The 12,691-nt window shown below is 47.5% G+C and overlaps 1 protein-coding gene across 2 annotated transcripts in view; it reads right to left on the bottom strand.

Annotated features, from left to right (window-relative positions):
• Nucleotides 1–10,737, bottom strand: part of TPST1 (tyrosylprotein sulfotransferase 1) — a 118,042-nt gene extending 107,305 nt beyond the window's left edge. Inside the window, exons 1-2 of one of the 2 annotated variants that reach the window (XM_036765860.1) lie at nt 10,662–10,737; nt 6,188–6,230 (exon numbers count right to left, since the gene is read on the bottom strand). The gene's annotated coding sequence lies outside the window, so the exon portion shown is untranslated. The remainder of the gene's footprint in view (nt 1–6,187; nt 6,231–10,661) is intronic. The other variant, XM_036765861.1, reaches the window with a different exon arrangement.
• Nucleotides 10,738–12,691: the final 1,954 nt, after the last annotated feature.

Below are 12,691 nucleotides of genomic sequence, written 5' to 3'. Positions count from 1 at the left end.
AAAAACCCCCCAAAAAGGGCCACAAAGAGTTGAACAGGATTGAGAATGACTAAACAACAATCTTCCCATGTATTCATATCTTTTTTCCCTTTCAAAAATACCCCATTTCAGCTGAATGGCCATGGCCAATTCACTTAGTCTCCATGTGCCTCAACGTCCTCATGCACAGATGGGAATTATAACACCAACAGCATCTACCTCCAAGGGTTACTCGGCTCAAATGAAACAACACGTGAGAAGTGCTTTGTAAACCTTGAAGCATTATACAAATGTCCGTTGTCATCACAACCACAAGTACTGGGGGTAACACACTTGGACTAATATTGTAAATATAAAGCAGATTTTGTGCCCTCCTAAACACTGCGACTAGAGAAGGAAATGGCAAACCACTCCAGTACCTTTGCCAAGAAAACCCCACATGGGGTCAGAAAGAGTTGGACACGACTGAAACAACTGAACGACAAAGCTAAGATGTCTCCATATAATGCCTTTGAAGACCAGTTCTACAGTTTCACTGGCAATTAATCCCATCAGGGCCAATTTTTCAGGGACTTACAAAAAGCATATAAATATCTGCACCGCTTCTTTGGGTGCAGGAAGTTCAAGGAATAAAGTGAGCAGAGTTGTCAAGGTTTTTTTCCCCACCTTTCCAATTAGGTTTGAAATGACTATAACTTCATAATTTAAACTCAAAATCCCTATCAGCTCAATTCAATATGCATGCATTGATATGTTGCTTATCTGCCACTTTTAAATTCGTTTCACATAATCCCAGTAGTATTCATAATTATTCAACATTAATATATCCCAGCTGCCTTTGTTTAGGCAATCCTTTCACCTGGAACATACATTCCATCCCCCTCCCATCCCTAACTCAACCCTGAACACCAGGTAACGTTCACCTTCCCCGGTGATCCCAATTCATGCCAGTACTTTTATCTGCATCCTCCATTATTTCTGTTCTTAAACTTATAATATACAATATATTTGACATATTTTGCTTTGTAATTATTCTCTGATGCCCTCGAATTTACAGAATACTTGAGAGTTAGTAGAAAGCTCTGAGTCACTATTTTTGTTTTGTTTTGGGTTTTGGTTGTTGTTTTTTTTTTTTGGAGGGGGGAAGGCAGGGCAATTGGGATTAAGTGACTTGCCCAAGGTCACACAACTAGTAAATGTGTTAAGTGTCAGGTCCTATTTGAACTCGGGTCCTCCTGACCCTAGGGCTGATGTTCTACTCACTTCGCCACCGAGCTGCCTCCAGTCACTTACTTTTAATGCCCATTATGCACCTAGTACAGTTCTCTGCAAGCATCTGCTGCTCAATCACGAAGCTTTCCTAATTTGCTGGAATGCCATGTTCCCTGTGAGGACTTATTCAAGCCTTACTTGACATTCAAGGCTTATTCCAAGTCTAGATCTCTCCCTCCTCCATCTCCCACAATTCTATGATCTGTACAATCTATTGGCACCCAATCTCACTCCCAAACTCCAGCCCCACATCCAACTGGATGTCCTTTACATATCCAAAATGGAACAGGTTTTTTCTGCCAAATCCATCCCTCTTCCATATTTCTGTCACATAGCACCACCAGCCTCCCAGTTATTTAGATTCATGTTGGTCAACCTTGACCATCCCTCTCACTCAACCTTAATATCCAATGAGTTTCCCAGCCCTGTCAAGCCTTCTCCCACAACATCTCCTATCCATCTATTTCTCTCTACTCACACAGCCTTACCCTACATCAGAACCTCATCGGCTATTGCCCAGATTACTGCAATAATCTATATAACTGCCTAATTTTTCCTCTCTTCAACCAATCCTCCACACAGCTGCCAAACAGGTTTTCTTAAAACACCGATCTGATCTTGTCATAGAAATCATCATCTAGGATGAAATGTAAAATCCTCTGTCTGACATAAAGCCCTCCACATCACAGTCCCCTCCTACCTCTAGACACACTTCATGTCTTCGTGCACACTCCATTCTGGCCAAACTGCTAGATGTTCCTTGCACAAGGATCCCAACTCCTGTAGCTCTGGGCCCTTGGAGAAATGCTCTCCCATGTCTATACTCTCTTCTCATCTCTACCCTCTACTATCCCCAGCTTCCTCCAGAACACTGCTCAGGGGTCCCCTCCTACGACGGGCCTAAGTTTCTCACCTAGGACCCTGAAGGCAATACCCCAAAGAAGACCAAGTTCCAAAACCGGATAGCCTCCTGTTGTAAAAACTTCAATGAGGATGACACTTCGATATATAATTTCCAATCTAGTTTCTTGCAGTTATTGTTCATTTTAATGTTTAGATCAGGTTTATTAAGTCAGCCTCTGTTTCCTCAACTATAAAATATGAATAAAAATAGCACCCGCCTCCTGGGGCTGCTGTGAAGACCAAATAAGATCACATTATGAAGTGCTTAGTGCAGTGCCTGGCACACAGTAGGTGCCTAATAGATTCCTGCCACCTTCCCTTCCCCTTCCCTTCATTATGCTCTCTTGCCCTAGATTCAATCCTTAAAAATAACAGATAGAAAGAGAAATCAGCCCCCTAGTGAGCAATGGTTTTTGTCCAGCATCAGAAATCGCTGCTTGGGATGTATGGCTGAGAAGGAGAGATGACGTCTCATCTGGTGGCTCTAGGATCAAAGCAGGCCCTCGATAAATCTTTGATGGTGATGATCGTAGTGACAAGATTCAGCCCCATGGGAGCTTCCAGGTCTGGCCCTGTCCAAACGAAAGTCTTCAGGCTTCTTAACTTGGTGAAACAACACGGGGGATCTCGGTGCAAATTACTACTGATTCAGGCACCTGATGAGGGAGGAGAAATACCTTGCAGAAGCCCAGAGCAAAAGTAAAGTTTCTGAGACAGCAATTCAAGAATTCAAATCGCAGGAAAACCAACAACTCGCATCTTAAGTGCCTGTGCTTACTTCAAGGAAAAAGAAAAGAAGACAAGTAGCCAGCAATCCTGGGATCTGCTTCTTAAAAAGCCAAAAATAATAATAGATAACACTCACTTATACAGCATTCTAAAGCACTTTACAAACGGTATCTCATTTGATTCTCACAACTCTGTGAGCTATGACTATGCCCATTTTACAGATGAGGAAACTGAGGCTGAGATGATGCTCAGGGCCACCCAGCTAGTAAATGTCTGAGGCAGGATTTGGATTAAGGCCTTCCTGACTCCAGATGCTTGTCAAAATCTCCTCAGAGAAACCTTTCTGAACTGAGGAAAGTGCTGATTCACCTTTTGTTGCTGTGATAACAATAAAAACAATACCCCTAAGGCAGAAATGACCAAAGGCCTTTGGCTAGTAGATACTGTAGCATATTAAGTACATTATAATGTAAATGGTTACTGCTTTGCCCTACTTAATCTAGATACACTATAGAAACTAGTATCTTGTAAAGTATGAAGACATATCTCTTAAGGCTGCTGAAATAGCTGATTGGTCACTCAGTAAACGTTTATGATAAACTTATAATGGGTCAAACTATTCCAGGGGTTGGGGAGACAAGTGAAAGTCTCACTCCTCAAGATGCTTACCTTCTAATGAGGGAAAACAACACATACCTGTAAGAATATGCAAAGTATGTACCCACTATAGGTAACTGGAGGATGGTACTACTTGCTGGCCATCAGGGGAGGGCAAGAAAGGCTTAACACAGAAGATGGCAGTTGAGTTGAATGTGGAAGAAAGCATGGGATACTGAGATGGAGAAGTGAGGTTGGAGTATATTCCAAGAACGGGAGAATCCAGTACAAACCCTTGGAGTCAGGAGATGGTGTATCTCATGGGAGAAGTGGCAAGGCCAGTCTGACTACTAGGGTGTAAGAAGAGGAATGTGTGTAACTAAGCAGGAAAAGCAAGCCAGCTTGTGAAGGGCTTTAAAAGCCAAACAGAGAAGGTTATATTTGATCCTGCCAAGGATCAGCTGACGCCACTGGGGGCCAGAGGTCTTCCTTCCCCTTACAAATCCTGCCAGCCCCATCTACCAACAGGTGCCCAATAAAGCAGCAGCAACAGGCCTTGGAGAACCCTCCCCTTCCCCATCCCAAATGGCACTGCCTACTTCCCCCCGGGGTATGCTCACTCTTGGCTGGATGCTGAACCACCCTTCTCTACCTCTGCCTGAAGTGACCCAGAGCCACACTTGTGCTCACTACCCCCTTCTCGACAATGGTTGATCAGGAACCATCTGCCCTGCTCATTGATCCCCAAGGCCCATGGAGCTTCACCATCCTCTCTGTGGCTTTTACCTTTGGACCTTAAGTATGACCTGGCCTCTCCATGTCACAAAGTTGAACTTTCTTATATGTGTATATATCTCCCTAATTAAATTGTGAGCACCTTAAGAGCAGGGACTGTCTTGCTTTTCTATTTTTATCCTCAACACTAAGCACGGTGCTTGGCACATAGTAAGGGCTTAATAAATGCTATTCTATTCCATCCTAAAGGTAATAGGGAGCCATCTAAATCTATTGAGTAGGGGAGTAAATAGTCAGAACTACATGGTCAGGAAAATCACTTTAGCCCCTGAGCAGAAGATGGATTGGAATGAAGAGACCCAAGGCTGCAACACCAATTAGGTAGCTACTACGATAATCCAGGTGAGAAGCAGTGAAGGGCTGACCTAGGATGATAGCTGGGGGACTGGAGAGGAGGTGAGTACCAGAGATGCCACGGAGGTAGAAAGGACAAGATCTGGTCATTGACTGGATACAAGGAGTAAGTGAGAATGAAGAATCAAAGGTAATGCTGAGGTCATGAACCTGGGATGCCAAAAGGATTATGCTGCCTTTGACTGAAATAGGAATGCGTGAAAGAGGGGAGGGTTTAGGGGTGGAGATAATGCATTCTCTTTTGGACACGTTGAGTTTACTGGTGTTTGCTGACAATCATTCCTATAAAAGTCAGGCACCAAATCCTTGGTAGGCAATATAACTCCCTACTATAAAACTTTTTCTATAGGAAAACCATATCTGATATAAATCACTTGGACTTGACTGAAACAAACTATCACACTTTCCATTTGTACAGACTTTATTGTTTGGAAAGCCTTTCTACATCCACTGTTTCATTTGATTCTGAGGACAGCCTTGGAGGTAGGGAGGGCAGTAGGCACCATTATACCTCATCCACAGGAAACTGAGGCTGACAGAGGTTGACACATTCAAGGTCATACAGACAATAAATGACACAACTGAGACTCAAGACTACGTCTTTTGACTCCAAGTCTAGTGCCTTTCCACTATGTCACCATAATTCATTTTAACAGAACTTTCCATATCAGATTTGCATACCCAAACTAGATTGTAAACTCCTTACAATATCCATCCTGATGTCTTAGGCTTTTCTCCATATGCTACAGTGCCTAGTGAAATGCCAAGCACCAAGCGGATACTCATAAATATTCACCAAATAAATCAAACATCCAATGGCAACACCAAATATCTGATGTTTCTCTCACACCCTTTACTCTTCTGGAACCCCAAAGACTGAAATGCTTATAGTTACCTTTTCTCCACTGAAGGGAAAAATAGCTTCCAAGATCATGCTGAGAAAGGCAAACAGGAAGAGAGAACCCCCCAAGAGATATCGTTTCTATCAAAGCCCTGGGAGATTAAGAAGTTTTTACATCAATGACAATACTGACAAGAGAAATTACAGATATTCTCTGAGATAAGAATAATAGAGTTTCAGAACCAGTGTCCCTGAATCACCACTACCCTGCTCTGGCAAGACCAGTGAAGTTCTGGTGCTTCGTTCACATTGCACGCACGACTTTTTCAACTTATCTCCCGGTTTAGAAGAAATAATTACATCATGCCTCTTAGTTCACAACGTCTGCCAAGTCATTTTTTACAATGAACTTTTCAACTGGTCACAAACACCATATTTAAATTCCTAACCCTAACAAACTAACATAAGAGCTAATTCTTTTAAAAGGCAAAAGGAAACAAGACCAAATCCCAAAGGTTTAAAATCAAAGAAGGACTTACTTTTAACAAGTAAAGGCCTAAATAAAGAGGACCCTAGTACTGTTACAACCTTAACCTTAAATCAATCAGCACTTAGACTGTGCCAAATAATCTTAATTTTTTTAAAGTCTTTGCCATTTCACAAAAAGTTTAAGCAGGTTTTAAAAACAAGAAAGACAGTGCAAGTAAGAATACTAACCTGCAAAGCAGCCCAGAAAGGAGCAGCTGGTCAGCCTTCAGAGCTGTGAATTCAAGAGATGTTTTACAATATTTACTAAATGATAACACACCCTCTATAAATCTTAAACTTCTAGAATGCTGGAACTGGAAAGCAACCTTACAAACCATCTAGTTTGGGTCTTTTCCAACTAACTTTAACTAATCCAATACCGGATCAATTTTCCACCTTCTAGGAAAAGGTGGGGGATGCCAGGGGCAGGGGGATGTGGGGGTGGCAAACACTATTCTGTTACTATGTCCACTCCACTGGCTTAGAGGAGGAAATGTTGGCCTAAACCATGCCCATTAAGCAGATCTAATCCTTCTGGCAACTATTCTAAGATGCCTCCAAACATAGCTGCTCTTGACTTCTGGGGGCCCAGTGGGGTGAGTGGGATTTTCAGCTCTCCTTTCTGTCTATCCAATAAGCCTGAAAAGTACTTTGTACACCTAGTGGTATCTTAACTCCACAGCTTGTTTGAGGTGTGAGGGAGCATTCATGGGAATTTTCTTCCCAAGGACTCAATGAAATATACATGGTGGTTACACCACCAACTTTCCTGAAAGCAGTAACAGTATACCATCATCCTTTCCAAAGTAGCAACCACTGGAAGAGTAACAAACATGAAAAGATACATATAGCAAGGCCAAAGACAACAGCACAGACTCAGATCTCAGTACAGAACAATGAACTGTGACATTAACCCTTTGGTCACCACCAAGGGCTCCCAAGTCCTCCTGTCTAGTTCAGAGTCATTCGTTTATTAAAACATTCAATGTTCAGTTGTAACCACCACCAATCTGGGCTGCAAACAGGAAGACTCGTGTCTCAAGTCAGACCAGGCCATGGAAGGAGTCTGGAGGCAAAATAATGTCTAGACATAAGGGGCAAATGTGATAGGACAGGACAATTAGAGGCATATCTAAGGTGAAGAACTAAGATTACTGGAAAGAAAAAGGAGCCCTAATACCAAAGAAAGAAAAGGGCTGGAAAAAGGATGGAAGACTAAAAGAGCAACAATAAAGCCAATGAGAGGCAGAAGAGGACAAGAGAGGGGCTCCTCTGGGCATAGAATAGTGGAGATCAGCACTGGAGATAAGAAAGCACTGTTTAGGGGAAAGCTGAAGGGATGGAGAGAAGAGGTAGCCGCAGAGAAATATGGGGCCATTATCAGAAAATGCTGCCTCTATCTGGGCTGGGGAGGGAGGGGGGAAGATTAGGGCAGAGCCAGAATGTATGGAGAAGGACAGAATTCAGGGGCAAGGAAAGACATCAGACAAGAGCCAAGGGTAACAGAGAGATGAGGTATCCTGCCCAGGAGTGAGGAGCAAAAATGGGAGTGGGAGGGATGCAGGCCAGAGCATAAAGTGGGAGGGGACAATGGAAGGATAACTCAGGAGAGAGAATTAGGAGCATATTCCTGGATGAAGGGGGTGGAATGCCCAACACAATAAGGAGGAAAAGGGGGGAAAGGCAAGCAGGACTAGGGGGTAGGGAGGATGAGAAGAAGAGTCATGACAGGGAAGGGGGGATACAGAGCAGAGGGGAGAAGAATAAGATTTGGGACACAGTCTACGATGGGAGAGGAACAATGTGCATGGGGGAGTGGGATTCTGGTTACAGGCTGGGATGGGGAAGATGCTAGACAGAACCTTGAAGCCAGGAGAATGTGGGTGGGATGGAGGGAGAAGAGGGGTTTCTAGACAGGGCCCAGAGAAATGGAAGGTGGGCACAGACTAGAATCATGGGGTAGAAATATGGAGCCAAGCCCAGGATAAGGTCAGGGACTAGAGGGACAGGGGAAGGGAGGCCAGCCTGGGAAAGGAAGGAAGGGGATGCTGGGGGGTGGGGGGAGGGCAGGGAATGTGGAGCAGAACCTGGGAAAGGGAAGAGACAGGGACCAGGATATGTGAAGGAAGAGGGATAACCATAACTCTAGGCCAGGATAGGAGAGATACAGGGCAAAGCCTAGGGGTGGAATGGGATGTGGAATAAAGCTAGGAATAGAGAGTGGGGAATAGGGAACAGTGACTAGGCTGGTTAGGATGGAAACGGAGCTAAAAAAACAAGTGGTGGGAAGATAAGGACAGCCCAGGGTATAAGGAAGTCAAGAGGCAGGACAGAAGGGAGGAGCAGATCATGATGGTTGGGATGAGAAAGGTGTCAAGGGGCAGAAATATATGGGAAAGAGAAGCCTAGGTTGGAGGAGAAGGACTACAGGCCATGGAGCAGGATGAGGTGGAGGAGGGGAGTGAGGGTATGAAGAGCCTAGGATGGTAGGTTAGAGGGGGAAGGAAATAGAAGGTATTGAAGTTATGAGGCAAGGGGAGTCCAGGGATGCTGAGCATAGTTGGGAGGTATAATTATGGTAGGGAGACTGGGGAAACAGGTTGGGGTCAGGACCTAGTGCCCGAAAAGAAACCTGAGGGTTGGGAAAGGGATCTGGGGACAGAGACTGAGGGGGAAGAAGGGATGCCAGACACAAACTGGGAAGAGCCTGCAATGTGCGACCAGCGGGACACAGGGCAGGGCAAAGGAATAGAGGGGGAGAGATACAAGGCACAGGCCAGGAAAGCGGGGTACAGGAAACAGAGAAGTTGGGGGAAGCTCCAGCCTCACAAGATGGAAATGAGGGCCAGAGATGGGAGATAAGGAACATGGGGATTGTGGACAGAGCTAAAGATGGGAGTGGAGTACGGATCGCAGAACAGGATAGGAGAGTCTTGGAGCAAAGAATGTGGCTGCCCTGAGGGGTATAGGACAGAGACTAGGATGAAATAGGACATACTTGGCATGTCCAGGGGTGGAAGGGGAAGGATGCAGGGCACAGACCAGGATGGAAAGAAGAAGGAAGGTGATAAGGAACCATATATAGAGGCAAGAAGGAGGGACAGGGGACAAAGACAAGGGGTAGAAACGGATAACAGGCAAATCCCTGGCATATACAAGAATGGGGGGGGGGGGTGGTAAGAGGAGCCTTCCAGACAGAGCTGGGTTTGGAGGATTCAGGGTACAGAGATGGGGGTGGGGGTAGATGCAGGGAACCTGCAAAGAACCAGGGAGGGTAACGTGGAGCACAGACGGTGAGGGAGGATGAAAGACAAAAGCCCTGGTGGAGTAAGACAGATCTACCCACGGAGAGGGAAAGAACCTGGGGGCTGCTCAGGAAGGAGTTAACTCAGAGAAGGCCAAAGAGCCAGCTAGGGGAGGGACAGCTATACCAGGGGTGCTAGTGAAGAAGGGACCTATCTCTACATCTGAATAAGGAACAAGTGGCTCCTGAGGTGGAGCCAGGGGAAAGGAGGACGAGAGGAGGGGAGGTTTAGATATTAGGCAGGTTTAGGGGCAGACATGGCTCAGATTTAATCCCACACAAACGAGACTTGAGGAGCATGAGTGACTTGACGACCTGAGCAGAGTCTGAAATAGGGGACAGCCCCACAGGCACAGATAGGGGAGGAAATAAGGGACAGGGCTAGGGATTGGGATGAGGGGCAGGGGGACTCCAGAGCACAGAGTGGGGGGCGGGGCAGAAGAGGAGATAGGGAGGACAACGCTGGAGGGGGGTGAAGGGAGGGAAGCAGAGACAGGAGTCGGAAAGAGAGCAGGGGAACCCCGGAGCACAGACGAATGTGGGGAGGAGACAGGAAGGACAGGGCTGAAAGTGGAAGTTCAGGGGCACAGGCAGAAGCAAGGAAGGGGATGAGGGGCAGGGGAACCCCGGAGCACAGACGGAGGGAAGGGAGAAGAGAGTGGACAAGGCTGGGGGCGGGGGTGCAGGGACAGAGACAGGGATGGTGATGAGCGGCAGGGGGACCCCAGAGCATAGATGGGAAGGTGAGGACAAGGCTGGGGGCGGGGGTGCAGGGACAGAGAAGGGGATGGTGATGAGGGGCAGGGAGACCTCGGAGCACAGAGAAGCGGGGAAGAAGAGGAGATGTGCAGGACAAGGCTGAAGGCTGGGGAGCAGGGACAGAGACAGGGATGGGGATGGAGGCAGGGGGACCCCGGAGCACAGATGAGGGAGGAAGATAAGGCTGAGAGCGGGGTACAGGGACAGAGACTGGGCTGGGGAGAGGGGGTAGGGGGACTGTGGCGCACCAATGAACCGGGAGGAGGACCAGGCTGGGGGCGGGGTGCACGGACGCAGAGACAGGGATGGGGACGGGGGCTGGGGACCCCGCAGCACAGAGGAGTCGGGAGGTGAGGACCAGGTTGAGGGTGGGGGGCAGGGGCACAGAAACAAGGATGAGGATGAGGAGCAGGGAGATCCCGGAGCACAGATGGGGGATGAAGACAAGGCTGGGGTGGGGGGGCAGTGCAGGGACACAAAGAGGCAGGGAGGGCGATGAGGGGCAGGGGGACCCCGGAACACAGATACGGGAGGAGGACCAGGCTGGGGGCTGGGGGCTGGGTGCTGGGACGCAGGCAGACCCGGGCTGCTGCCCCTCACCTGGGCTGGACGCGCAGCGGCCGCCCCCTGGCGCCGGCATCGGCATCGTTCGCTCGGCCCGCCGCCTCTCCGCCAGCCGCAGCCGCCGCCGTGCTCGGGGCCCCCGGCCCGTCGCCGCCGGCCCGGCGCAGCCCAGCCCAGCCCGGCCGACGCAGCGCGCACGACCCCTTCCGCGCTCGCCGCCGCCAGAGCAGCGACTCCGGCCCGCAGCTGGCGCCGCCGCCGCTACCGCCCGCCCTGGCTGCCATGGAAATCACAGGCACGCCCTGATTGGCTGCGCCCCCGTACCCCAGGGGATGTCTCGGCCGCGCTGATTCGCGGGCGCCGGTTGGCTGGCTCGCCGGAGGGGGCGGGGCCGCAGCCGGCCAGGCCTGGAGTCTAACTGGACCAAGTGGGCCGGGAACAGGGAGGGGGATGAGGAGATGCTGAGGGATGCGGCTGGGGGGGGGAGGGGCTGAACCCAGCGGCCCCGGGGATCAGGTCCTGCCCCCTTGGAATGCTCTACCCCGGGATCCTGGGGCAGATGGTCAAAGTTTAGAGATCTTAGGAGCATAGCTGTAGAGCATAAAGGGACCCTGAAATCCTTTGGTGACCAACCCTGGCCTTTTACAGAGAGGGAAACTGAGTCCCAAGGAAGAAAAGATTATTTAGAATCATAAGATCATAAATATAGAGATGAAAAGGACCTCAAAATCCATTTAGTCCAACCCCAGGTATTCCCTGGAGCCTCCATCCCTCCTATACTTTTCAGCTTCCTTTTGTGTGTTGTTGCCCATAAGATTGTAAGGTCCATGAGGGCAGGGACTTGTCTTTTTCTTACTTGTCTCTCCAGTGCTTAGCACAGTGCCCGACACATAGTAAGTGCTTAATAAATATTTATTGAATTGTATTCATTTTACAGATGAGGGAACTGAGGCCCAGGGAGGTTAAGTAACTGAAAATCATAGAATCATCGATTTCCTCAGCCAACAAATGCCATTAAGCTTTGTGCTAACCACCAAGATACAGAGAAAGGCAAAAGACAATCCCTGCTCTCAAGTAGCTCACAGTCTAATGGAAGAGACAACATGAGACAAGACAGATATAGAGGGGAGAAATCGGAGATTATCAACAGAGGGAAGGAGTTAGAATTAAGAGACAGAAAGGACCTCTGAATCCATTTAGTTCAACCAGGGGTGGGGAACCTGGAGCCTCGAGGCCACATGTGGTCCTCTAGGTCCTCAAGTGAAGCCCAATCCAAACTTCACAGAACAAATCCCTTTAATAAAAGGGTTTGTTCTGTAAACCTTTGTTGCGTTTTTGTTTCCTCATTTGTAAAATGAGTTTTACAGAACAAACCCTTTCATGATGGAGGGACCTCAGAATCCATCTACTACAAGGGTTCTCAGCCTGCAGCCCAGAGACCACACCCCCATTCTCCAAGGGATCCATGGTGGGGGTGGGGGTGGGGAAGGGCCATAAATATTTAACAACTGGGTCTCTAAAAAAAATTTGTATTCTCAACACTTTTTCGAGTTTAAAATATATTATCAGCATTTCACCCATCATTTTCTTAAGTCTAGACAGTCAACAAAGCAACAAATCAAGTTCTGACTGATGGCCTTTGCTGATTTCCAAGGTATCCATGCATTTTAAGCTGATTCCAGCATACCCCTAGGTCCACAAATAGGTTTCAGAGGGTCTGTCAATGTGAATGGGGGGAAAAAGTACATCTTTATTTTTACTCCCCTGTAACCGAAATTTAGCATTTCCTTCAATTATGTAAAATTAGTCATCTGAGAATAGTCCATATGCTTTGCCAGATGCCAAAGGGGTCCATGTTACAAAAATGTTAAGAATCCATGATCTAGTGAAACTTCTCATTTTACAGATGAGCAAATTGAGGCATAGGAATCTTGAGTGACTTGGGATCATCTGATCATAGATTTAGATATGGAAGGGACCCCAAAATACGTTTAATTCAATCTCATCCTTTAAGGAAATTGAAGCTCAGCAAGGCCAAGTGATTTGCCCAAGGCCACCCAAGTAAT

Source organism: Trichosurus vulpecula, chromosome 7 (assembly GCF_011100635.1).
Source record: "Trichosurus vulpecula isolate mTriVul1 chromosome 7, mTriVul1.pri, whole genome shotgun sequence".
Lineage (NCBI taxonomy): Eukaryota > Metazoa > Chordata > Mammalia > Diprotodontia > Phalangeridae > Trichosurus > Trichosurus vulpecula.
This window is presented reverse-complemented; position numbering and strand designations above follow the sequence as displayed.